Source organism: Phodopus roborovskii, unplaced genomic scaffold (genome assembly GCF_943737965.1).
Source record: "Phodopus roborovskii unplaced genomic scaffold, PHOROB, whole genome shotgun sequence".
In the NCBI taxonomy this organism is placed as follows: Eukaryota; Metazoa; Chordata; class Mammalia; order Rodentia; family Cricetidae; genus Phodopus; species Phodopus roborovskii.
Window position 1 is genome coordinate 21,759,632 of NW_026126549.1, and position 25,384 is coordinate 21,785,015.

Sequence of the window (25,384 nt, forward strand, 5' to 3'; positions counted from 1 at the left end):
GGTTCCCCACTAGATGGTGTAGTTCATTTATTGAATTTGAGGCAATACATGCTCTCATACAGTTACTGACAAAGGCACCTGCAGGCTGCATAATAAAAATGCATTGCTTTCTATGTTAACTTTGAACATCAATAAAAAGGATAACAATTGTGAAGGTATAATCAATAAAGAGCTAAGCAGCAGGGCTCTTCCCTAAGAGCCCATGCCTCAGAAGGACTCACATGACTAAAGGTATAGAAAGGAAATAGTACAGTAAGGTTCAAAGTATCAGGATAGTCACTTAGGTTCAAAGGGAAAGGATTAAGAACAGAGATGGTAAATGTTTATCTTCCTTGGAGTCTAATAGCAAAGTATGCCTAGTTACTCTGTTGAGAGAGAGTTTTGAGGTCTCACCCAGCTCAGTGGAGTGTGCTGTCATTGATTACTAGCAACGTATATGGGCAGGAAAAGCAGAAGAGATGGATTAAATTGACAGCTGTCATCTGGAAGGGTAGTTGTTTCTTATAGGAGCATGGTTGATATTTGGAGGGTATTTTTTTTCAGTCAGGACAGGATATTGAAGAGCTTCAACCACTAAAGCTACCTGTGACTCTGAATGCTAATAGTATTTCTTGACATAGAGATAAGTAAATATCAAGGGAGACAGTGAGAAAAAGAGAGGGGCATGGAGTTGGGTGAATGGGAAAGTGGTGAAGATCTGGGAGGAGTCGTGGGAGGAAGTTTAATGGAGGGTGAAAACATTATTATATATTTATGAAAAAAGTTCAATAAAATCAGGACCCCTGTGTACTTTAAAATCCTGGTACAAAGCTAGTATTTTATTTAAATTGTTGTGTTAAACAAAAACAACTTAGTATGGATTTATGTGAGGATTTCACTGGAGTCTCAAAGTCTTTAAGACTAAGGAGGAAAATGAGTAATCTCTAGATTTTAGGACAAGGCCGCGCTTCATAGTCAGAAGACCGATGAGAACAGAGATGAAAATGAGAGACCAACAGAGAAGAAGATGCTCACAGTGACCGAAAGTTAGGTAGAATTTGACAACAGGTTGTTGATATGTCAGTAATAGTCAAGAAAAGGGAAGTGGAAGCAGTATTGCTTATACATCAGTGCTATTTGGGTTCCCTCACCCCACCTTAGTGCTCCACTGGCACACATATTCTTTGGACAGGATGATGTCTTTATTATCAGTACTGAGCATATTTCTTTGCTGCATCTGACTGCATTAACAATACTAACTACTTAGATTATTTGCAGGACAGGGTATGAGTTAATAAAATGACTGACAAACCAACAAATTACTCCTTGTTCATCAAAAGTTGCAGATAATCTATTTTCATAATCTTTGTGACTCTGTAGATGACTTTGGAGAAGAGAAGAAAAAGACAGGAGGAAGAAGAAAGAAGGATAAAAGAATAAGAGGAAGAAGAAAAGGAGGAGAAGAAGAAAAGGAGAAAAGAAGAAGAAGAAGAAGAAGAAGAAGAAGAAGAAGAAGAAGAAGAAGAAGAAGAAGAAGAAGAAGAAGAAGGAGAAGAAGCAGCAGAAGCAGCTTTCTTGACCAACAAGATCAAGATTATGGTCTCATCCAAAGGCCACAAATAACACACAGTCAAAAAAGTTTGGATTGCTATTATTATTAGAGAAAACACACTTGGATAGCCACAGAAGACATTAGAAAGGACCTACTGTAGGAGTTTGCATTGTTGATCTCATTCATTTTAAAGAAGGGAGGCTTTACTTTGATTGGGTACTCTCATAAACAGGCACAATCTTTCAATAAGGTGTCTTCAGAAACCTTAATTAGAAGGAAGGATGACTGAGTCTAAGAAAACGTAGTAATTGGTGAAACATCAGTCATTTTATTAGTCTTAATATAGGGGTGTATCTGATATTCTGTGGCTTAGATAATGTGTATATTTTGCCAGTATTCAGACATGATTAACCAGTTATTCAACCTTTGTTGTGATTCATCATAGGCACAAAATGAATTTGTCAGATGTGAATGTTCTGTGAAACTATTCATCTTATGGCAAGGCTCATACATAATAGGAGGCTAACTAACCTGTGTTGCTTTTCTTGTTTCTCCCCTGGAGTGAAAGCTGCAGAAGTGCATGCATTTTTTTTTTTTTTTTGCTGTTGTTGTTACAATTGACACCCAAGAATCTGGCCAAATTTCTGACTCTCATGAAAAAATAGTATTTCTTGGCAAATGTCCAGTAGCTCAATTAGTTCTTTAAAACTATTAATTTTTCAGTCAGGGATAAGTTTCAATTTAATGTTTTATTTCTAGAATCAAACATAGTTCCCACATGTCCCATTAATTATATCTCAAGCCAAAGAAGAGCTTTCATAGGATCAAATTTATTGGTTTGTAAAGTAATAATAATAAATTTTGTTTTATGAAGAAAAGGTGATGCTTGATTCAAATGTCTCACTTGTGATGAATGAAGAATAATCAAGAAGTGGGCTTCATACATTTTCCACTGTATTGGATTCGAAGCGAAAAATCCAAAGCTCTAAGGAGAAGTGATTTAAATATTTATACACAATTTGTATAAAATATAACCTTGCTTCTCCTTACTCTAATTGTATAATTACTGTAAGGGACAGGAGCTTTGATTTGTAAGCTTCTGACTTACACATGGACCTGAGCTACAGAGATTTTTCTTCTCACCTCACTAAACATTTCTGCACCCTTCTGCCATGGAGATCCCTTTGTTTTGTAACCATAGTGAATAATTATGAGTTTTTAGCAAAGATAAAAACCTGTGTCCTAACAGATAGAAGATGTGGGAATCAAGAAGTTGATGTATCCTGGGAAAAATTTTCACTTCCCTGAATTATAATGATCAGATCTATAAAATTTTGTGACATTGGTAACCTACTGACATAGATGGTGGAGGACTCACTGTGAAAATGCTGAATAAACTATAAACAGGGGTATACCCTATCATGAGAAAGATAACATGATGGTCACAAAATAAATCAGGGGAGCATAGAAAAATCAGTGAAAATGTTTATCAACAGAATCGTAATTACAAGGGAAACCCAAATACTACATGTTACTTTCAGTGGGCTTTACACTCATATTAAATATAAAAGTGGTCCAGCATTTTAAAAACTAAAAATATCCACATAAAACTCATTTGAAACTATGAAAACATCCATTGTCTATAAATATACTCAATATAAACTTGGACAAGAATATTAAGTTTGGAGTCTGTTTTTATATATAAAAGGTAATGACTCCCCCATGCCTAACCTATTACACAGTACTATCATGAGATTATAAGGACCTTGCTTTGGTAAATTATTTTCTCATAAAAGTAGACTTGTATCTATACTATTTGAAACAATAGTTTGAGGGTGATAGCACCTTGTTGGATGTTTGCTTTGCTTTCACTACACCTAGCACCAATGTCTGGAATTCACAAGGTGCTTATTAAACATTCATATGACAGTTAAAAAGAAGTTTTGTGGTACTCAGAATAAAATTTAAGGCTTTATATCTGCTATGCAAGGACTTGGTCCAAGAAGCTGTTTTTGTAAAATTCTAGATCCCTGTACAGATATGAAATTCTAATCTTGAGATAATAAAATGGGAAGCTAAGCCTGCTTCTTGTATAGATCAAATTTGCAGATTTATTTCTAAGTTGGAAAAATCCCAAGTCTCACTAGGTTTGTTTTATTGTATATAAAACTAGAAGTAGACATTTTTATATCTACTTTGTAAGACAGTTTTGAATAGTGAAGTAGATAATTGCTAAGTAGAACCAAGTATATAATCTGGTATGTAATACATTCTAAGTTAAAATCACATATTCTTTTAATACTTTATATTTGCTTATATGTAATTCATCTACATTAAAGTCCTGTAACATATATATATATATATATATATATATATATGTATATATATATGGCAGTTTCCTTTTTAAGCTTAATATTATGCAACAGAGTTGTTTTTAGAAAACTTGACATTAAATACATAAGATTTTTGAAAAATTATGTTGGTATATGTGGAGATCTGGGTATAACTCAATAAGAGAGTTATTGCCCCATGTGTAACACGTGGATTCAATCACAAACATTACAACAAACAAATTAAATAAATGCGAACAAGTAATGAAACTTTAAGCAAAACAAAGTCACAGATTTTGGGTACAGTATTAATCAAAAACATTGCTAGGGCTAGAACGAGGAGGGAGGCCACATGTGGGGAGAGGTAAAAGTGTCTCTGCCCTCCCACTCTATCACAAATATGACCTGGGCTCACATTTTTAGTTCCCAGAAAATCTGAGGAGAGGAAAACTAAAGGCTGAAAGAAGCCAACTATGAGAGTGTAAGCCAGATGATAGCTATGTGGGAACTCCTCAAAAATAGTGCAGGAGAAGTAGGATCAACTCTGGGCTGGCCTGGGAGGGGGATAAATGAGCAGGAGAGCAAAGGGGGAACAAATATCAAGGCGCAACACTGACAAGGGTTCTGAAATGGCCACACCACCATGCCAAATGATGCACATTTGTTTTGAGAAAACTACAAGCTGTAGTCTCATTATTGTGTAAAGAGATGCTAAGAACTCTTTGAAAAATAGCTTGGGAAATATTTGACTGTAAAGGGCATTGGAGAACTGATATTCATAGCCTTGTCATCTGCAGCCACAGTTATATAAACATAACCAAGTATTTGTCAGGAAATATTAGTTTTAAATGTACAATAAATTATACAAGCTAGATTTTTTACAGTATTTAACTTTTCCTAGTATTAAGTCTCAGAGCTATGGTGCTGACATCTGTGAATTATTCTGTAAAAAATCTCTACTGCTTCCTAAGCACAGGATGCAAAATAACCAAATAATCTGAAACAACAACCCATTCTTACTAATTCCAAACAGAGAAGAAACTATAGCAATTGAGACAGTGAAGTATTGAGATAAAGGACATATACACTTAAAGAACTGAGAGCTTAAAAATGAATATTTGTAGTCAAACAATTTTTAATAAAACTGTTAAGACAATTCAATAAAGGAAAGAGTCAACTTTAACCCCACAATGTTTGTGGGAAAACTGGATGTTCATGTACAAAACAAAGCTGAATGCCCTAATACTATCAGCATCACACAAAACCCAAATAAACTGCATAGAGAAATGGAATTGTGGTGGGAAAATGAATGCAACTGAAAAAAATTATATTAAGTAAATGAGGTCAGTCTCAGATGAATACTATATGCCTTTTCTCATTTATGGTTTCTTGTTTTATATGTGCACACCAAGTCATACATATATGCATGTGTGTGTGCATATCTAAACACATGTCATGAAAATATTTGCGAAACACCTAAGGGACAAAGGGCCAGAAAAGGGAAATAGAGACTGTGATGAAGAAAAGGCTTAATAATCAATGTATGCATGTGCAAAAGCTTTAAAAACGTGTAAAAGCCCGAATCTCATAATGCCTAACTCATTCAATCGTCCCTATAAACAAACAAAAACAAAACAAATAAAAACTCAAAGTAAACCTCCAAGGACTTGGAAGTAGAACCCACCACTCTTTTATTGGATTAAAACATACTTGTCGATCTTCATGTCCCTAAGTTAAACAATGACCCCAAAGTGCAAGATTGACTGTACTTTATCAAAATTAAAATCTTCTGTGCTTTAAAGAACATGATTAGTAATATGAAAGGACAACTCATATACTAGAAAAAAGATTTGAAGTTAACATATCACATGGAAATTGTACCCATAATGAAGGACACTTGCATTTCCACCATAAAAATCATTAATAATATGTCTAGAGAGTGAGAAAGGAATTTGGATAAGTATATAAATTACTATTAAGTGTATGAAATAATACCTACATTGGTCATTAGGGAAATATAAAACATGATGTCAGATATAACTTTCTACCCACCTGCATGATTATCATCAAAATGATGGGTGATAATAAGCATTAGCAAAGGTATCATGGTAGTGGCACTTTAAAACATTGTATCTAATTTGAAAAAAAGTTTGATGATTCTGAAAATGTTAAGCACAAACTTACCATCTGCCCCCTAGAACATCCACTCATAGAATTATGCTCATAGAAAAATAGCAGTATATGTCTAAATACATGTTTGCATGTGAAAGTAATAGCATTATTCACATTGGCCTTAAATAATAACTTAATGTTCATTAATGGATGAAAGAGTAATCCAAATGTCAGCCATAGTAAGACACAAAGAATTAATGTTTCCTACATCATGAATGTGTCTGGAGAAAGTCATCCAAGCAACCAAAATCCAGAAATGAAAGGCTTCATATAGTTTCATTTATAAAAATTGTCTAGAATAGGTAAAATTGTAATGACAGGAAGTAGGCCAGAAGTTTCCAGACACTAGCTGCCAAGGGTTGGAGGTGTGATAGGGAAAATCTTTCTGTATATTTGTTCCTCTTATTGGTTAATAAATAAAACACTGATTGGCTGTTTGGCCAGGCAACAAGTAGCATAGCTTGGCAGAAACTTGCCACCAGCTAACCGTAGAGGTCTGGAGATCAATTCAAAAAGTCAGGAAGTTACATAGCTGGGCAGAATCAGGATATAGGTAGGAAATCTCTCTCCTTTCTTCTCTGCAGAGACACTGAGCAGTCATCGTGTAACAGGCAAAGGAGTTGCAGGTCCGACATTCCTCAGTAAGCCAGAATCACGTGGAAATATATGGATTAGTAGTTATGGGTTAATAATTAAGACAGAGCTAGCCAATAAGAACCTTAGTCAATGGCCAACAACTTCATAACAAATATAGTGTTCATGTGTTTCTTTGAGGATGAGAAAGGCGGCAGGACCTGCTGGGTCAGAAAGCTCACATTGTAGAGGGGTTGATTTCCCCCATGACAACACCCCTTACCAGAAGGAAGTAGTTTGGAAAGAACAACGCCCAAATTCCCAAATATTGTCTATAAATGTTTGTTTTCATTTAAATGGACTTTGTTATATACAATAAATAAAAAAATTTTAAAAAAAGAAAATTATCCTGATTTGATCTAAGTCCTACTCCACAAGATAAAATCCATAAGTGCTAGGGTAACCAAGAACCAGAAACCAGATAGCCCAGAGACTTGGGGTAAAACCAAACCCTACTGGTCAGGGAAAAAAATATCAATAAAATTACTCCTAATGATATTCTGCTATACACAAAAATCATTGTCTTATCCAGTCATCATCAGAGACTTCTTCCAGCAGCATATGGGAACAAATGCAGAGACCCAGAGCCTGACTCTGTGCAGAAAAAGACTCTAAATGGGTGCTGTCCACCAAATCACACCCTTCAGAGCTCAGGAAATTCCACGAAGATTTTTTTAAGAGCCAGAGGGGATGGAGAACCAGGAGAACATGGCCCACCCAGTCAACTAAGGAAGGTACACAAGAGATCACAGACTCTGAAGCAGCAAGCACAGAACCTACAGGGGTCTGTACCAGGTCCTCTGTGTATATATATTACAGCTTTTAGCTTAGTATTTTTACGGGACTCCTGACTGTGATTAAGTGGGTATCTGACTCTTGTGCGTACTCTGGGGACTCTTCCTCCTGTTTGGTTGCTGTGTTCAACTTCAATATGATAGCTTTTGTTTTATCATATTGCATTATGTTTTTTATTTTGTCACATTTTTCTTGTTATCTCTTGGAAGCCTGTTATTTTCTAATGAGAGACAGAAAGGGAGTGAATCCAGAAGGGAGTCAAAATTGGGAGGAGTATAGGGAAGGGAAACTATAATCAGGATATATTGTATGAGGAAAGAATCTTTTTAAATTTTTTTAAATTTTTTTTTTTGTTTTTTTGACACAGGATTTCTCTGTGTAGCTTTTGGAGCCTGTCTTGGAAGAACCTATTTTCAATAAAAGGAAAATAGATAATGAATGGATGAGTAGATATATATATAGATAGATAGATAGACAGACAGACAGACAGAGAGACAGATAGATAGAGATAGATATAGGTAGATTAAATAATTGCCCTGAGATGGAGTAGTACTAGTCTTTAAGAGATGGGACTTCGTATTTAATATTATTGTATTAAAATGTAAAGTGTAAGTTCTTAAGTCTCAGAGGTTTTTCTTTGCTCCAGACCTTGAGCTTCAGGAGAGGGGTTAGGCAGTGAATGTGAACATAGAATGGAAGTGGAGGGTCAATTTAGGAAAACAGTCATGTACTTAGTTTGTTCAGAGGAATTCTTATCCATGTCACAGAATTATCCTGAAAACCTACTAAATGAGGCCTTGTGATATCCAGAAGATACTTTTGTACTATTGGGGAAAACTGTAGAACAGGTTAACTGGCTAAAAAGATTCAATAAATATGGAAAATACAACAGCTGCACTGACTGTGAAGACAAAATGATGGTAAGCTATCACCCATTCTGGGTGTTTCATCACCATCCTTTGTCAAAACATCATATCCTAGGAAAACCCTCAGACCCAGTAAAATTGGGATGGTTGTGTCTCTAGTTGGTAGCAACCACAAATGACATAAGCTATTATTTACTAAGGCCCACTATGCTAAGCCTTCTTTAGGTATTATCTTTTCAGTTAACATTGCCAGTCTCTGAGGGGAAGGTAATTATGATATTAATATGTCTTAAACCACATAGACATAAGTTGAGATCAAAACCCATGTCACTCATACTAGAGTCTTTACTTCTAATAATATGTCTTAAGACACTGAAGCAAAATATCAAGTTATAACATTTTCTTTAAATGCCACAATGGTGCTTTAAGTTTTGAAGTGAATTTGACACCCATTGTTATACTCTCTCTTGAGAAGCACTAGCTTCTTAGTTTGTTAAATAAACACTTATTAATGGCATAGTTGACACAGGCACTGTATAAAATTCAGCAATAGCTATCTATCATTTTTTTTACTTAATGCAGCTTATGTATGGCAACAGATTAGAAATAAGAAACAGAAAATTAAAATATTAGAAGACTACACGTATTATGAAAGAAAGGTAAGATTTAATATGAAAAACACCAGAGGTGCATTGTATCGGTGTTCAGGAAGACTCCTTTCCTCTGAGAGTGTAGATTTACCACTTAAAAAGAGATCAATTTAGGTTGAAGCACAAACAATAAAGAAACTGTAGCCCTGAGAAGGACCTGGGGAAATATTGTTGAAGAGAAGAAATTTTGTTCAAAGTTTTGGAAGCAGAAATAGGCTCTATATATTTGAAAATAACTGGAAAGAAGAGTTAGCATGGTTGGAGCATAAGGATGAGTGAAGGGAAAACAGGACAGATGTTAGAATTGAAGATAAGAACATGAGGACTGAGAAATTATGAGACTTCTTGATCTCTCTTACACAGGGACAGGACTCAGCCTAAAGCCTCTGACCTTGAATACCAAGACTTCTTTCTTTAGTCTGATCTTGTCAAGGGTGATTTTTTTTTTCAATCATTTTCAAAGATAATTTTCAACATCCATTCTCCTAATAAAACTAATGTTCAAAGCATACTCAGAAAAGTTTCTCTTATGAGCATGGAGGTGGGACTCAGTGCCACACTTCTCACACAACCCTGGAGTTCAGCCAGTGTCATGCCAATTTTTAGTTTCAGGTTCATATCTTGAGTAATTGATATGCAATTTTTTCAAATAGCAAATACCAATTAGCTGTTGTATATCAGGTACACATTAGACTCTCCAAGGGGTTCTGGTTTGGGTGTCATATCAACTTACATGTTGGCGAAGCAGTACACACAGGAATTAGGATAGGTAACATTGTTAGAAGCACACAATGGGCTGACTCTTATGGAGCATATGTGTTTCTTCTGCACATACTTCTTTTGATAATGACTGCACGAAATGACCTAAAACAAAACTCACAGGTTAAACATCCTGTCCTCTGATGATCCATTAACTGCTTCTAACGTAAAGTATTTGGGGATTTTCTTTTATGCAAAGGAGAGCAATGGTAAAATGTCTCCCATTTAAACCTCAAATATCAAAACTATATTTTGATAAATTCAGTAAGCCAGGCCTTTGTGATTAGCATTTTGTAAGGTAACTGAAGCTGCTTAGCCCAGACCCTTGGCTGTACTGAAAATTTATTAGAAGGGTAGAGAACCATTTGGGTTAGCATTTTTATTGTTGTGGCAATGGTTTTATTTCTTCAGAGACATATTTTAGCTGTGGTGTTCCTGGGAACATAGTATGTGTTCCTATCCCAAATACAGGGTGTAGTACAGGCCTCTGGGAATAGGGTTTCTGGGATAGAAAAGGAAGGAGTTGTGATGGTCAAATAGTTCTAATATTTGCCCACCATTTTGTTTTCCTCGATAGCATGAAGTAGTATACGCTTTCCCTGGGGTATTGTGGATATTAGAATATCTACAGGAAGAAGGGAGGCTAGAAAGTCAGAACATTGTGCAGCACACTGATCAGGCACATGCTGCTGCACTGTCTTACTCTAGCAGACCAACACACAGGACATTCATGCAGCACACCAGACTTTTCCGTGCTCTGGAAGCTTCTGGAACCTCCCAGTACAGAGCTGTCTGCAAAGCTTCAGTCACTTCAATTACAATTCCTCCCAAGTCCATTTGATATGTTTCTTTAAAATATTTTTTTCTTTAAATTGGCAAGTTTTGAACTTTGTAAACACTGTAAATTTGTCTTAAGCATAATTTTCAATAATAAATTTGAAATTATAGTTACATTTTTCTAAAACATTATAGAATAGCAGTAATTTTTAAAAATTAGAGCTTCATTATCATGTTAATTAGAATACTGAAACTATTTGACTTCTTTGAGGGAAATATTGTTTCTATCTTCTTTTTTTCAGGATGGTATGCTTGATAGATTCTATGCTAGCCTAGAACTCATAGACATCTGCCTGCCTCTGCCTCCCGAGTGCTGGGATTAAAGGTGTGTGCCACCATTACCTGGCAAGTATTTTTTTTAAAGATTTGTTTTTATTCTATGTATATGAGTGTTTTGATTATATGTATATATGTGCACTGTGTGCATGTCTAACACCCTTGAAGTCCAGAAAATGTGGTTAATCTCTAAGGACTGGAGTTAAGACTGGCTGTGAACCACCATATGGGTCCTAAAAACATGAACCTGGTCCTCTGGAAGAGCAACCAGTGCTCTTAATCACTGAGCCATCCCTTTGGCCTTTACAAGTATTTTTAGTTAGAGACAAGTATATGTATTCTTAAGTAAACTTATAAAATTATGTTTCCCTGTGGCTTTGGTGGAGCAGAGGTGATATGAATACATTACTCATGTATGCAAATTCCCTAAATTTAAAAATTAGAATAAATTATATACTCAATAGTACAAATGAAATAGCATGTTGCCTTCATACACTATTAACTAGAATCTAGAAAAAAAATAGGTGAGGCGTCTTTCCTGGAGAAGAGGCACTGTGAGGTACACAGGACATTATCTTAAGAACATTAGGAGTCAATGATTTGAATAAAAAGACATTTCACTTAGGTTTCTGTTGTAAAGACTCCATTCTCAAGATTAAAGCTGAGTTTGGCCAAAATCATCTCTTTGGAGCTAGGTGGCAAATATTTCATGATTTTTTTCAGCTATTTGGCTTCTGATGCAACTACATAACTCTTTTTTCTCAAACAAGTGACCATTGTGTGCCAGTGCTTGGAGCAGGTTAGCATTAAGAGAGTCAGTGCAGATAGAAAGAGGGACCAGTTAGGAGCTCTTTTTGTCAATGACTAAAAGGATATGAGAGTGTCTCATTGACCCCCGGGATTGATTTTGACAGAGTTCCTGAGTATGAATCGAATGAAACTGACATCATGAAGACTGAAAATGACCAGATGCTAACCACAAGGTTAACCATATGCTAATGACCATATGGCTTAAAATAAAAGAAATTACAAGAGTGGGAAAATATTCTTATACAGAGGTGAACTTACCTTAAATGACATGTCACCAATAATATCTGTAATAAAAATGTTAAAGTATCCAATAAAACAATGAGGTGTTGAAATGTGTCACTCAAGTCAGTCACATAAATATGGATCATAGAACTGAGAAAGCTGTCTCCTTCACACAAAGTTCTGAAACACTCCTGATCCCCAAATTTGTTTCCTTTCTCTCTTCTTGTTCAAGACATTCTCCGGCTGGAGAGATGGTTCAGCAGTTTAGAGCTTTTGTTGCTCTCACAGAGGACATGGATTCAATTTCCAGCATCTACATGGCGACACACAACCATCTGTAACTCCAGTTCCAGGGGATCTGAGGCCTTCTTCTGCCCTTCATGGTTACCAGGCATAGACTTACATGCAGGCAAAACATCCAAATATATAAAATAATATACCTTTCAAAAGAGTCTTGATATTTTGTCTAAAAACTCAAACTTGACATATTCCTAAATTTACTGCCGACCTTAAGCAGGACATAACCAAAAGCTTCATCATCAGGGACTCAGCAATGTTATACACTACTGGTATTGAGTAGATTTGTTTCTGAGAAAGGACTAATTCTTCATATCATCCCAGCTGTTTGTTGACAGACACCGTAGATGCCACCTTCGTTGGTTATCTCTGTCTCTAATAAAATCTTCCTTTCTATAGTTTCTACCTGTTGGTAAGGAAGCTCATTTTTGAGGAGATCCTATGTCGGTAGTTACCCAAATTATTAATGATTCTTTTAGCTTTGTATTTTACATTCTGCTTTACAACATTGGTTTCTTTCAAGCCCTGCTACTGGGACATCCCTTCACCTGGCCCTCTACCCTATCATTGATGTGGCAAATTACATCATCTACTTCAGATGTTAGCAGATGCATGCTGAGACATTCAGAGATTTGACAACCTTAGTCCTTCAATAGTAAGCTATTTCCAAAGCTGATGTTACTTTGTTTAAAATGTGTTGTGTATGCACACCAGTTGCCCCCCACATACACATGAGAATTGAGGAGAAAGAACTAGAAAGAAAAAGAGTGAAACAAACACTGATAGCCAACACAGAAGGCCAAATTATCTCTCATATTGATTGCAGTCCTCATAGACTGTTGCTTTAAAACCTAAGTTAAGATATTAAATTCTTCATCTCTGAGGAAAAGAAAAAACTCAGGTTTCCAAAATTTTCTACATATGAGTAGAAGTACTTATTTATGTGCTCCCCCACCCTGGGATATTAAAAGCTTGTTCCTTCCCTGGTATTCTCTGACAGATTCTTACATGAGAAAAAGCTAGTGGCCAAGAAAGCCAGGAGGAATACTTTTGACTTTTCCATGGGAAGCAATGCAGCTCCTCTGCCTGGATTCCTTCAGCCCAGAGTTTCTTAGCAAGATCCTCAAGATTGATCAAGTTCTGCTAAGAAATCAGTGGTGACCACCCCACTTTGAGAACCTCAGACCTTATTATGATGTCACTCTGCAATTATTCTATTTCCATGTGACACGAAAGCAAAAGTCATTATGTTATCAAGCACCAAGAAGACTTCTAAGAGAAAACATTCCTTATTAAGGGACTGTAGAGTGAGGCCTTGTTGTTCAAAAGCTTTTTCAGCATCTAGTGAGATAATCATATGGTTTTTCTTTTTCAGTTTGTTTATATGGTGGATCATGTTGATAGATTTTCGTATGTTAAACCATCCCTGCAACCCAGGAATGAAGCCTACTTGGTCATTGTGGATAATTTTTCTGATGTGTTCTTGGATTCGATTTGCCAGTATTTTATTGAGTATGTTTGCATCGATGTTCATGAGGGATATTGGTCTGTAGTTTTCTTTCTCAGTTGTGTCTTCATGTGGCTTGGGAACCAAGGTGATTGTGGCCAGGGATCCCTTAGGAAACTTCATTTTACAGAAAGGAGTTGGGGTGGATGGTTGACTCCAATTCTGAGATCATGTGATCAGGGACTTACTGTCAGTAAGACAAATAAATAAAAGTGTAAACCAGGTTATTGTTATCCTGAAAGAACTCCAGGGTTTCTGAACATAGGTTCTCAGTTGAGAAGACAAATGGAAGTACTAGGGCTTATTATTCTTGAAGTGCTGAAAGTGGTAAAAGGTAGTAATATGAAGGCAAGAGATGCAAGCTGCTATAACTGGCCTGAGACTATTTAAGTTCTGTGATACATCCTGACCAGATGTGTCATCTCTATTAAGAAATGGCTATTTCCATGAACAGAACCCTAAACCAATTTAAAAAGGATTAGTGAGTCATTGAGAAAAAAATTCGTTTGAAAGGCAATTACATAATATGACTGACCTAAATTAATGCTTGTTTACATTTGGCTGGCATATCGGTGTTAGTGTGTTCACATCTTCTGAGTCAGTTGATTAGCATAGAAGAGTGAGGTGGGTAGTTTCATCTCCTCATTTTATAAAGGCAGAGACCAGTTGTCCAAGACCTCAGAACTGAATGATGGTAAAAGGAAGCTTTAGAGACATGTCCTTGAGTCCAGTACTCATTACATGCAATAATTTCATCTGCTTGTGGGTTTGTTTTAGTGATCAGGCTGTTATCACTAGCTATTTGGTTCTTTTATTTAGATTCCTCTTCAACTGGAAGGCTTCCAGGACATGATATAGCATGGACCTTAAGCTTATATATATAGCATGGACCTTAAGCATTCACTGATTTCAGTTGCCATGGTTTGAACAGTGATACACACTGCTCTCCAGTAGGAAATGAACTGTTCAGATATGGTGGTGTGATGAATGGAGCTAATCAGAGGAAGGTCCAAACACCTGGGAATCTACCGCTTTCCTGTAGAAAAAAAAAACCTCACATCTTTGAAGCACTAGAATTGTGATTTATGTGAATATGTTAAAAATCTGCTGTGTGTGGACTAAGTGGTCCCTGGTTCTTTGACAATGATTGTTTCCAAACAGGACTGACTAAAAGTTCAAGTATAATTAGTCTAAAGAGGTCACCCAGTGGCTTAGGACCAGGGTTGATTCCTAGCACATAAATAGGGGTTCAGAGTCATCTTTAAATGTGGTTTCAAGGATTCAACACCCTCTTCTGGCCTCTGGAACATTGCACATGCACTCTGGTCAGACATACATGCAGGCAAAATACTTATACATAAAATAAAAATATACAAAGTCTTCTGTAGTAGGCTTTTTTTGACCTCCAGCCCCCAAATCATGACTCAGAGATCATATTAGTTATAAATGCTTGTCTTCATCTTGTCATTTATAACTTATTTTGACCTGTTTCTTTTCATATAGGTTTTGCCTTAGTGCTTTTTACTTTTCTTTCATTCTGTACATTCTACTCTGGCTGACTGGCTGGTGGCTGCCTGCCTGCCTGACCCTAGGAGTCCTCCTTTTTTTCTCCACTGTTCTCTCCTCTCTTCCTGAGTCTAGATTCCTCCTCCTATTTATTCTTTCTGCCCTCCCACCTTGCCTATCCATCTACTGCCTAGCTATTGGTCATTCAGACTTTTATTAGACCAATTGGGTGCCTTAGGAAGGTAAGGTGAAACAGCAACATATCTTTACATAATTAAACAAATACAGCATAAACAAATGCAACACATCTTTATATAGTTAAAGCAATATTCTGTAACATAAACAAATGTGACACATATTTACATAGTTAAAATAATATTCTATTCTACAACAATCTCTGAAAACATTTTTATAAAGAACTAGAAACATCTATGAATAGTCTCAAAGGCCATACTTAGTAATTGTTGAGCACATTGCCATTGTTAAAAAGAAGGAAAACATTTGCACTTCTCACTATGCCTAACGAGAGGAAGCAACTTATCCTGAATCAAACGTTTACAAGTTATTCTTGACATGATATGCAAAATAGCATTTTCTGCATGTGGACATTCATGTTTTTCTATCACCAATTGTGGAAGATGCTGCTGCCTTTGCACGTGGGTGCATGTGCGTGTGCGGGCACACACACACACACACACACACACACAAATACATCTCTTGTCAATAACAGATTGTTGTAGTTATGAGTACTCATGTATGTTTGGGTCTTCTTTTTTGTTCTATGACTATCCGTCTGTTTCAGGTAAATGAATGGATCCTGGAAAGATTCTGTTGATTAAGGTAACCCAGAGTCAGGAAAACAAACACATGTTCTGTCTCACTGGAGATTCCTATCCAAATCCTCAGCAGTGAGTATACAAGATGGAGTACTCAGAAAAGTATAAAGGGAACATAGGTGGTGAAGGGTCCTAGGAGGGGCATAGCAGGATACAGGTGATATGAAGTAGAAAACTAACAGGGAAGGAGTTGCAGCTGGGTAGGAGAGAGGGACGTCAATACAGAAGGAGAAGGAGGAGTGAGGGCCAAATGGCTCCAAAGTTGTTCGGTAAAGCCTCCATGCATCACATTATCAAGATTTATTTTACATTTACCTAAAATTATACACAATGCATATCTGTATGTATATGCACACACATGTTTGTATGTGTATACATATTATGTGCATGTATGTATGTGCATATGTATACATTTATGTATGTATGTATGGACACATATATATTTAAAGAAAGTTAAGATGCTCTGGCTTACAATGTTCCCCACATGTACTATAGACTATCAAAATAAACAAACAAAACCTTAGTACCGAGCATAATAAACCCTCTTTGCAAATGGTTGATCAATGTTGTCCAAATGACTTCTAAAACATTATAGATTATTGATCTAGCCCTTGCTTGCCTCTCAGGGGTTAAGAAGAGACCTCTGTTGCTGAAGATACTGTTTACTCAGGACATAGGATTCAGATAATTTGAACTGGGTGTGTCTAGTTTCCATGGTTTCAGAAAATACTATGCAGTCTGCCAAAGGAAGGAACCAATTAACCAGTCCTAGTCAGGTGCAATACCCATGAATCATGGCCATTACCAGCATGTCAAAATATGCATAAAGGTGCAGTAAGTAGCACTTACTTGTTAATGGCGACCAATAGCTGTCTAATTGCACTGAAGACCCACCCAACAGGAGGGAAATAATGCCCCAGAACTGTAAATCTATCCAACTATGCAAGGGTGGTGAGGTCATAGACCTTAGAAAAGAACTGACTTCTGCTGCTTTGCTTTGCTAGACAAGCATAGTTCCTTAGCATCCTAAATCTTATTCTTATACCACAGATAAATGTAGCAACCCTCCCTTATTACTGAAGCCTCCATTTACAGCAAATGGAGACCATCACAGAAAACTGCAAGTAGCCACAATGCAGAGATTGACAGATGTGGGGAACCCAGCCCCAGTGGTTACATCTTATCCCAGTCCTCGCATCTATGGTTCTGGGAACATGGAGAAAGAGGAGGAAGAAAGAAAGTAAGACCCAGGACACCAGGAAGACTTCAGTGGAATAGTCTCTCCTAGAAATGTCTGCACAAACAAGACTGCAGCAACAGCAATGTCAAGGTTTGTGTTAATGTGGAAGGAGTAAAACTTGGCCAGGCCCCATCCTTAGACAAAGAACTACAGGCAAGGAAAGACTGCAGGTAGAAGGAGAATTCACCTCTTTGGGAATGAGCCTCTTTATTGGTTATACAATGTAGAGTGGTCAGCCTTGAAACCATGTACACACCATGGACAAAAATAGGCCAAGCAGACTGTACACACACACACACACACACACACACACACACACACACACACCAATGTTAATCAAAGAAAAGAGGCTACTAATGTGAGAGTTGTGAGACATGAAGGGGTTTAAAGAGGGTTAGCTGAGGGTGGTTGGAAAGAGAACAGGGGTTAAGTAATGTAATTCTATATCAATTAAAACATTAAAATTAAACTTTTAAAAGTCACCCATGGCTCTATGAAAAACTACTAGTGTAGTTGTGGGTTTTTCTTCTCTTACTCTTTGCTCTTTGGGGCCTGCCACCCAATAAATCCACAGAGACTTTTTCTTATAATTGCCCAGCCTTAGCTTGACTTGTTTTTTAGCCAGTATTTCTTAAGTTAAATTATCCCATCTACCTTTTGCCTCTGGGCTTTCACCTTTATTTCTGTGTATCTTTTCTTTCTTTCTTGTTCCATGTCTGATTGTGTGGCTGACCCATGGCATCCTTCCCTCCTCCTTTTCTTGTTCCTCCTCTTTTTCACCTTCTATTTATTCTCCCTGCTTGTCAGTTCTGCCTAATACTTTACTGCCTAGCTATTGGTTGGTCAGCTCTCTATTAGACCCATCAGGTGTTTTAAGCAAGCAAAGTAATACAACTTCACAGAGTTAAACAAATGCAACATAAAAGAATGCAACACGTTTTCACACCATTTAACACAAATACCCCACAGCGCAAATCAATGTAATATTACAATATTACAATCAATGTAATATTACAATGTAATATTACAATATTATACAACATACCAGCACTTTTTCTTACCTTTATTGTTCATAGGCCAAAAGTCAAGGTTAGTAACAGGAAATGGACATAATTATCATGGCCTGAGAAGTCTGAGTGACAGAATTCACATTATTTTCCCATCAATAAAAATGGCATCTGGAAATTTGTCCCAAAGTGCTGCTATGATAATTGGGATTATGATGTTCCTGGGAAGTACAAGGTAAGCTTGTTTGAGAGCGTAGTTCTAAAGCCAAATAACAGTGCTGTCAATCAAAGTTCCACCATTTCTATCTGTGTTGAACATATCTGCAATTAAATTTCACATTCCTAAGTAAGGGGAAAGACACACCAGTGGTTAACTTGTAGTTCTTATTTGGTTTTTGTTTTCAGCTCTTGTATGTTATGTTTTATAACAAAGTAGGTGTTAGATATACCATGGTGAATGTTATGGATATTGTCAGGAATTTTGTAATCTAGACATAATAAAAAGTCTGTATTCATTGACTTGTGCCTTTTACTTTTCAATTCAGTAAGATCATGATGTCAAGCATTTTGTACAGAACCTGATACAAGAGGTTTTTTTTTTTTTTTTCCAACTAGTGTTTTTAAACTCAGAAGGAATGCAAGAAATATCTTAGAGACATCAAGAATTATCTCAGTTGGTTTTCCTTTGTGATCTCAAGGGCAAATATAGTAGAGTGACCTTGATTAAAAATAAGAGCTTTTGAATTGAGCTTCTGACTGCTTCAGTTAGTGAGAACCTGCTTAGCCTCAGGACCCAAAGCGCACAACAGTATCTGACAGGAATCACAGGATATGATTGCTGCTTTGTGTGTGACAACCATAGCCCTCATCATTTTGTGTCTGTCAACACTGATAATGGTTTTACTGGGTTCTATGATGCTCATGAATAGTCTACACACTTATCATCATAAACTTGTTTAAACTTATCCAAATCTTACAAAGTGGGTCAAAGAGAATCAAAACATAACTTCAGATGAAGGAGGTTGAGCCAAACTGATTTAGAACTTGTTCAAATTCACACAGCTAGAAGAGAAGCATTTCTGAAACACAGCAGAATAGCAGGGTGGCTCTTTGGGCCACTTTCCATTATTCCTCTGCTCCTACTGTGATTACAGGATCTACTAGAACTCCTCAGAATGCTGTTTGAGGACCACTTGTCTTCATGAGTTCTTAAATGCCAGTCCCTGAGTCAGATACTATCTTGATTTTTAAAAAGAATGATATATGCCAAAAAGTGCATGTGCGCATTCATACAACAAGGATGTCTGCTCAACTATGTTCATAGAAACATTATTTGTAATAGCCACAACCTGAAAGAAACCTAGATGTCCCTCATCTGTAGAATGGATGGAGAAAATGTGATACATTTACACAATGGAGTACTACTCAGTGGAAAAACAATGGGATCTGAAATTTGCAGGAAAATAGATGGAATTAGAAGAAACCACCCTGAGTGAGGTAACCCATTCACGAAAATACAAACATGGTATGTACTCATTCATATATGGATTTTAGACATAGAGCAAAGGATTACCAGCCTATGATTCACACCACCAGAAAAGCTAGGAAACGAGCAGGACACTAAGAGAGACATACATGGTCCCCTGAAGAAGGGGAAAGGGACAAGCTCTCCTGAGTAAACTAGGATCATGGAGGGAGGGGAGAAGGAGTTAGGAGAAAGAGAAGAGGAGGGGAGAGATGGGCATGAGGGAACAGGAAGATTGAGACAGGGAAAGAATAGAGAACAAGGAAAGAGATATCATAATAGAGTGAGCCCTTATAGATTTAAGGAGAAATCTGGCACTAGGGAAATGCCCAGAGATCTACAAGGATGACCCGTACCTTAAATCCTGATAATGAGATTGATGACTACCTTATATGCCATCCTAGAGCCTTCATCCAGTAGCTGATGAAAATAGAAGCAGACATCCACAGCTAAATACTAGCTGAACTCCTGGAATCCAGTTACAAAGAGGGTGGAGTAATGAGCAAATGGGTCAAGACCAGGCTGAACAAACCCACAGAATCAGCTGATTTGAACAAGGGGGAGTTCATGCACCCAAGTCTGATAGCTGGGAAATCAGCATAGGCCTGACGCAGACCCCCTGAATGTGGGTGTTAGTTAGGAGGACTGGGCAGTCTATGGGGCCTCTAGTAATGGATCAATATTTATCCCTAGTCCCACATAAAGGGACACTTTCTCAGCCTAGACACTTGAAGGAGGGCCTAGGCCCTTCCCAAAATGATATGACAGACTTTGAAGACTCCCCATGGAAGGCCTCACCCTTCCTAGGGAGCAGAAAGGGGATAGGTTGGAGTTTGATGGGAGTGATAGGGCAGGATGGTAAGGTGAGGGAACTGGAATTGATAAGTTAAACAATATTTTTTCAAATTTAAATAAAATGGGGAAAAAAGAAAGAAGAAATAATGGGATAAAAGCCCCCCAAATCAAAATATGTAATCACATAAAAGGTATTCTAGCTTTTTTTCTTACCATGAAATAATTATTAAAGTAAATGTTAGTTTTGCTAATACACATACAAGAATTGAAAACATTATATTACTATTCTGATAGTTATATTTTTAGTGCTATTGTATGTCCCAACTATCTTAGGTAGTCACTGTTTGGTGTGGAGAGAAAAAAGGACCAGAGAAAAACGCATCTTAATGATTTAACAAACAAAATAAAAACATAAAACAAAAAAATAAAAACAATAAATATGATAAGAAAATCAGTGTGTAAAAATTGTATATTCATGTAAAAACTAAAGAGCTAAGAGGCTTCTTAAAGATTGTGATTTCCGGAGTCAGGTGAATAGGTAAAGAAACCATGTCCTACATATATAGAATCTTATCCATACACAAAGGAAAATAAAATTATGACATTTTCCAGAAAATGGAAATAACTGGAGATCATAATGAGAAGCAAAATAAGCTGCACCCAGAAAAACAGGTATGACATCTTTTCCATTCATATATGGAATATATATATATATATATATATATATATATATATATTTAAAATATTTATGCATTTAAGAGCAGGAAGGAAACCAGGAAAAGAGGGAAAGGAGAACAAAAAAATATAATGGATTCTGAATATGGGCAAAGTATATGACATCCACATATAGAAGTGCTGCAAAAAATGTCATTTTGTATAATGAATACACATGGGAAACCAAAAGGAAAGTATCTTATGAATAAAAAAGATTGCAACTTTTGTTATAATTTCTATTGTGACTCATATTTTATTTATCAATAAATGATTTTTAAAGAAAGTCACTGCAACTGCATTGTGAAACCCTAAACCTTGCTGAATTACAAGATTATTTCCTTCTTAAACTGACTCAATTTCCAGAGTTATTTTACCAAAATGTTCATTTATAATATGTTCTGAACTTTTTTCTTTGTTCATCCTGGGAACGTTTATAGAGAAAAAGGAACCGGGGTGATACACACCCTGCTGTATCCTCTTCTTTCTTTGTTCATTTGGTCTATTAAGGCTGCTTTCATGGTCACACTGGAACTATTTTAGCAAACTAATAAATCCCTTGAAGCACAATGGTCAAAGAAGCCTGTAGTTATTTAAGAAAGAAGTCCATTTTTCTACGAATTAGGTATGTTGATGCTGTTGGCAAACCCCAAAGTCAGAGCAAATTTATACTTAGGATACTTTATAATTATACGTCTACTTCTATGGTCCTTGTCCTCCCTATCCCTGCCTTATTTAATCATGTCTTGAGTAATATAAGAATGCTTATGGCACACATGTGGTTTAATAATATCATGAGCTTTCCAGTGGCCATGAACCAGATCTATGAACCATTTCTTCAAACTGTTGCATAGGCTGACTCCCTAACACCTATTCTTCACTGCTATTCTGGTCACCTGGCTCCACCTCTGCGTCTCTCTTAGGTTAGAACATTCATCAACCATCCATTTAGGGGACATTTCTTCACATGCAGAGGCACTGAGCTAGCTCTCCTGATTTCTGCACTTGCTAAGTAATACTTGTCCCACTTGTTATTTTCAGGCAATATAGAATTCAAGTGTGGTGGGAATCAAGGGCATTAGAACAGTGAATCTATAGCTTCAAATATATCCAAGATCAGATTTGTTTAAATTTTTATTTTCCTCTGAAAGTTTAAAAGTTAGGTATTCACATGAGGCATCATTAACTGTAGGACTGATAGTAGGAAAATAACCAAATACCTAGTGCAGACACAAGATGATCAAAATCAAAGTCCTGTTATAAGGAATCCCAAAGCCAAGAAAAGACACATGGTAGCTTTTGCCTCCCAAATCAGGAAATGTTGTAGCTCTTCCTGAGTCTCAAATGTGATGATTCTATATTTTTATGTCTTGCAGTCCTGTCATTTGGCTGACTTCTGCTGTGATAGGTGGTTGACTGTGCTGTAGCTCAGGGCAAGAACAGGTAGGGATGGCAGTTAGGATAGAGTTGGGAATAAAACATATAAGTTCAAAATCACCTACATAGTTAGTAAGCAAACTATGACAATCACAGATTTTTGGTATTGTTTTTTAAACTCACCATTTGATGGTTAACTATCTATCAGTCACAGTATGACATACTCTATATTCATTAACTGAAGATAACCTGTAAGAAACTGAGATATCTGTGGGTTTTTTAAACTTTTTATTTCATTTTACATTCCAACCACAGATTTCCCTCCCACCCCCTCCTCCCATCCCCCCTCGCCTCCTCCCATCTCCCTTACCCCCCTAGCTCACCCCCAGTCTACTCCTCCTCACTGGTAAGGATTCCCATAAGGAGTCAACACAACCTGGCACAATAGGTTGGGGCAGGGGCAGGCCCCTCTGCAATGTATTAAGACTGAGCATGCCATCCCACCATAGCAAATGGGTTCCAACAAGCTAGCTCATGTACTCGGTTTTAAATGTGGTCCTACTGCCAGGGTCCCCTCTGATAGTCCAAGCTTTATAACTGTCTCCCACATACTGAGGGCCTAATCCTAGTCTGGTCCTCTGAACTCCACAGTTGTAGGTCTAGAGTTCATGTTTTGACAGCTGGACATTAAAAGTCAAAAGGCAAACCATTCACCTGGGGTTACTTAGAAATGGCTAACCTATCTTTGATCTTAGTGATTTCTACATTTGCAGTCTCCCCAAGCTTAACCATTGCATCATACAAACTTTACATATAATTCGTATGATAGGGAGGACAAGTTACTACCTATTGGATGCAGTGACAAAAGGTTGATGTAATCTGTAGGACTTACTGATAAATAAGAAAGTGGAGCCCAAACTTACAGGCAAAGCAGAGGCAGGGTGAGCAGAAAGCACAGTGTAATCTCATTCATGGTATCTTTCATTGTGTGCCATTGGGCTTAATTTCTAGAAGGAGTGATGTAGGGAAGGAAGGGAACACATCCTAGAGGAACAGAATGAAGGTTTGGGTGCTGGAAGGTCTCACAGCCGTCCTCAGAGCAGGATACTCACACATAGGCAAACAAAACCATGAATAATTTGGTAATGGTTGTAAGCACAGACTCACATCCCAAAGCTAGGCTTGTTCTTTGAAGAGCTGCTGGAGCATGGCCAGCTAGCCTAAGCTGTTTAAGCCTCTGGGCCTGCTTATGCATATCGAATGCCTCCTGTTATAGATAGAATTCAGTAACTCCAAGTGACCCAAGTTTCCAGAAGCATTTGTACAAAATCTTTTTTTGCTTACACAGAGCTCTTCAAAAGCTTAATTCTCTATTGGCTCATGACTTCGGGTGTGTGAGTTTTCAGGATGCATTCATGACTGTGTGTTTAATTAAGGAATGTCCTTATGACTTTAGCTTCTATAGCCTTGATCTGTATGATTACTGGTAAATAATATTGCAAAGTTATTACTTCAATATCATGCTCTCTGACAGAGACATGTGTCGATTGTTTCTGAAAGACCGTGTTACTGGGTGAAGTAATGTCTGCTTTCCTTAAATATGTGGGCAATCTACTTAAAAATGAAACAGGGTGAGGTGTCGTCTTAGAATTTGTGTCGGCTTCAGTCCTGGAAACAGATTTTTGGCTATGTAACAGATTTACTTTATGTTACTTAATTTGTGTATCTTTAAACTCTTACAGCAACTTTCCTTTCAAGTTACAAATGAGAATTCCAAAGTGATGTTGTAAGAGGTGCCCCCCCCCAAAATGTAATAAGGAGTCTTAGGCTGTGTCATGTACAAGATCACAGCCTGTTGGTTATTCCTTCAAAATGTCCAGGGCAATCTTAAGTGCTCTCCATTTTTTGTGCATTTACAAATTGTTTTTAGGAAGCTTGATGGGGATTAGTACAGAACATGAACTCACGTAGCTAGATCAGGAATTGATATTAGAATAAAGCACCATTGTTTTGCTGCTTTCTTATTTGTTGGAAAATTTTAATTCGTTGAAATTTTGAACACATGGCTTTCTAGGTGTAAGTTCAAACTAACATAGAAGGCAGATATTAGAATTAATGGGAGAATATTATCATAGGTGCTGATCTAGGAGAAACAAACACAGATGGCAAGCCTTTTAGAGATGATAGCAAAAGCGCTGAGTGGTGGTATTGAAATCAGAAAGCTGAGAGAGGTATAAAAACATGCTAACTTGAAGACATAAAGGAGATTCTGAGAGGGGTGACTAGACTGAAGGAAAGTAGAAAATAGAGAGCATCGGTCAGGGAAGTGAGCGGCTGATACTGGGGGTAGTAGAAGTGAGACTGACTGAAACATACTTAGTGATGAATGAGAGATGAGGTCTTTGATTTAGAAAATATTCTCTGGAGATGTTTGGAAGATGGAGTACTAGAGAAGTGAGCAGTAGAGAGAATAAAGAGGAAGAGAGAAGCTAAAATATGTGACCTGTAAACATTTTTTTGTGTGTGCTTCCGTTTCCCAGTGTTTCCTTACCATGCTACTCATTTCTTTTTTACTTTTTGCATATACACATAGAAGTTTATTCAGCTGTGAAGAAAAATGAACTCATGGAATTCACAGGAAAATTTGAGAATTATGTCTAGTAAAATAAACCACACACACAAAAAAAAAAAAAAAAAAAAAA

The 25,384-nt window shown here is 37.0% G+C and overlaps 1 long non-coding RNA gene across 1 annotated transcript; it reads right to left on the minus strand.

Moving 5' to 3' along the window:
• Positions 1-2,431: 2,431 nt before the first annotated feature.
• LOC127234237 (uncharacterized) lies at positions 2,432-13,289 on the minus strand. Its single transcript, XR_007835561.1, has 3 exons — positions 13,187-13,289; positions 9,711-9,841; positions 2,432-2,516 (listed from the first exon to the last, which is right to left on the minus strand). It is a non-coding gene; the product is annotated as an uncharacterized LOC127234237 (long non-coding RNA).
• Positions 13,290-25,384: the final 12,095 nt, after the last annotated feature.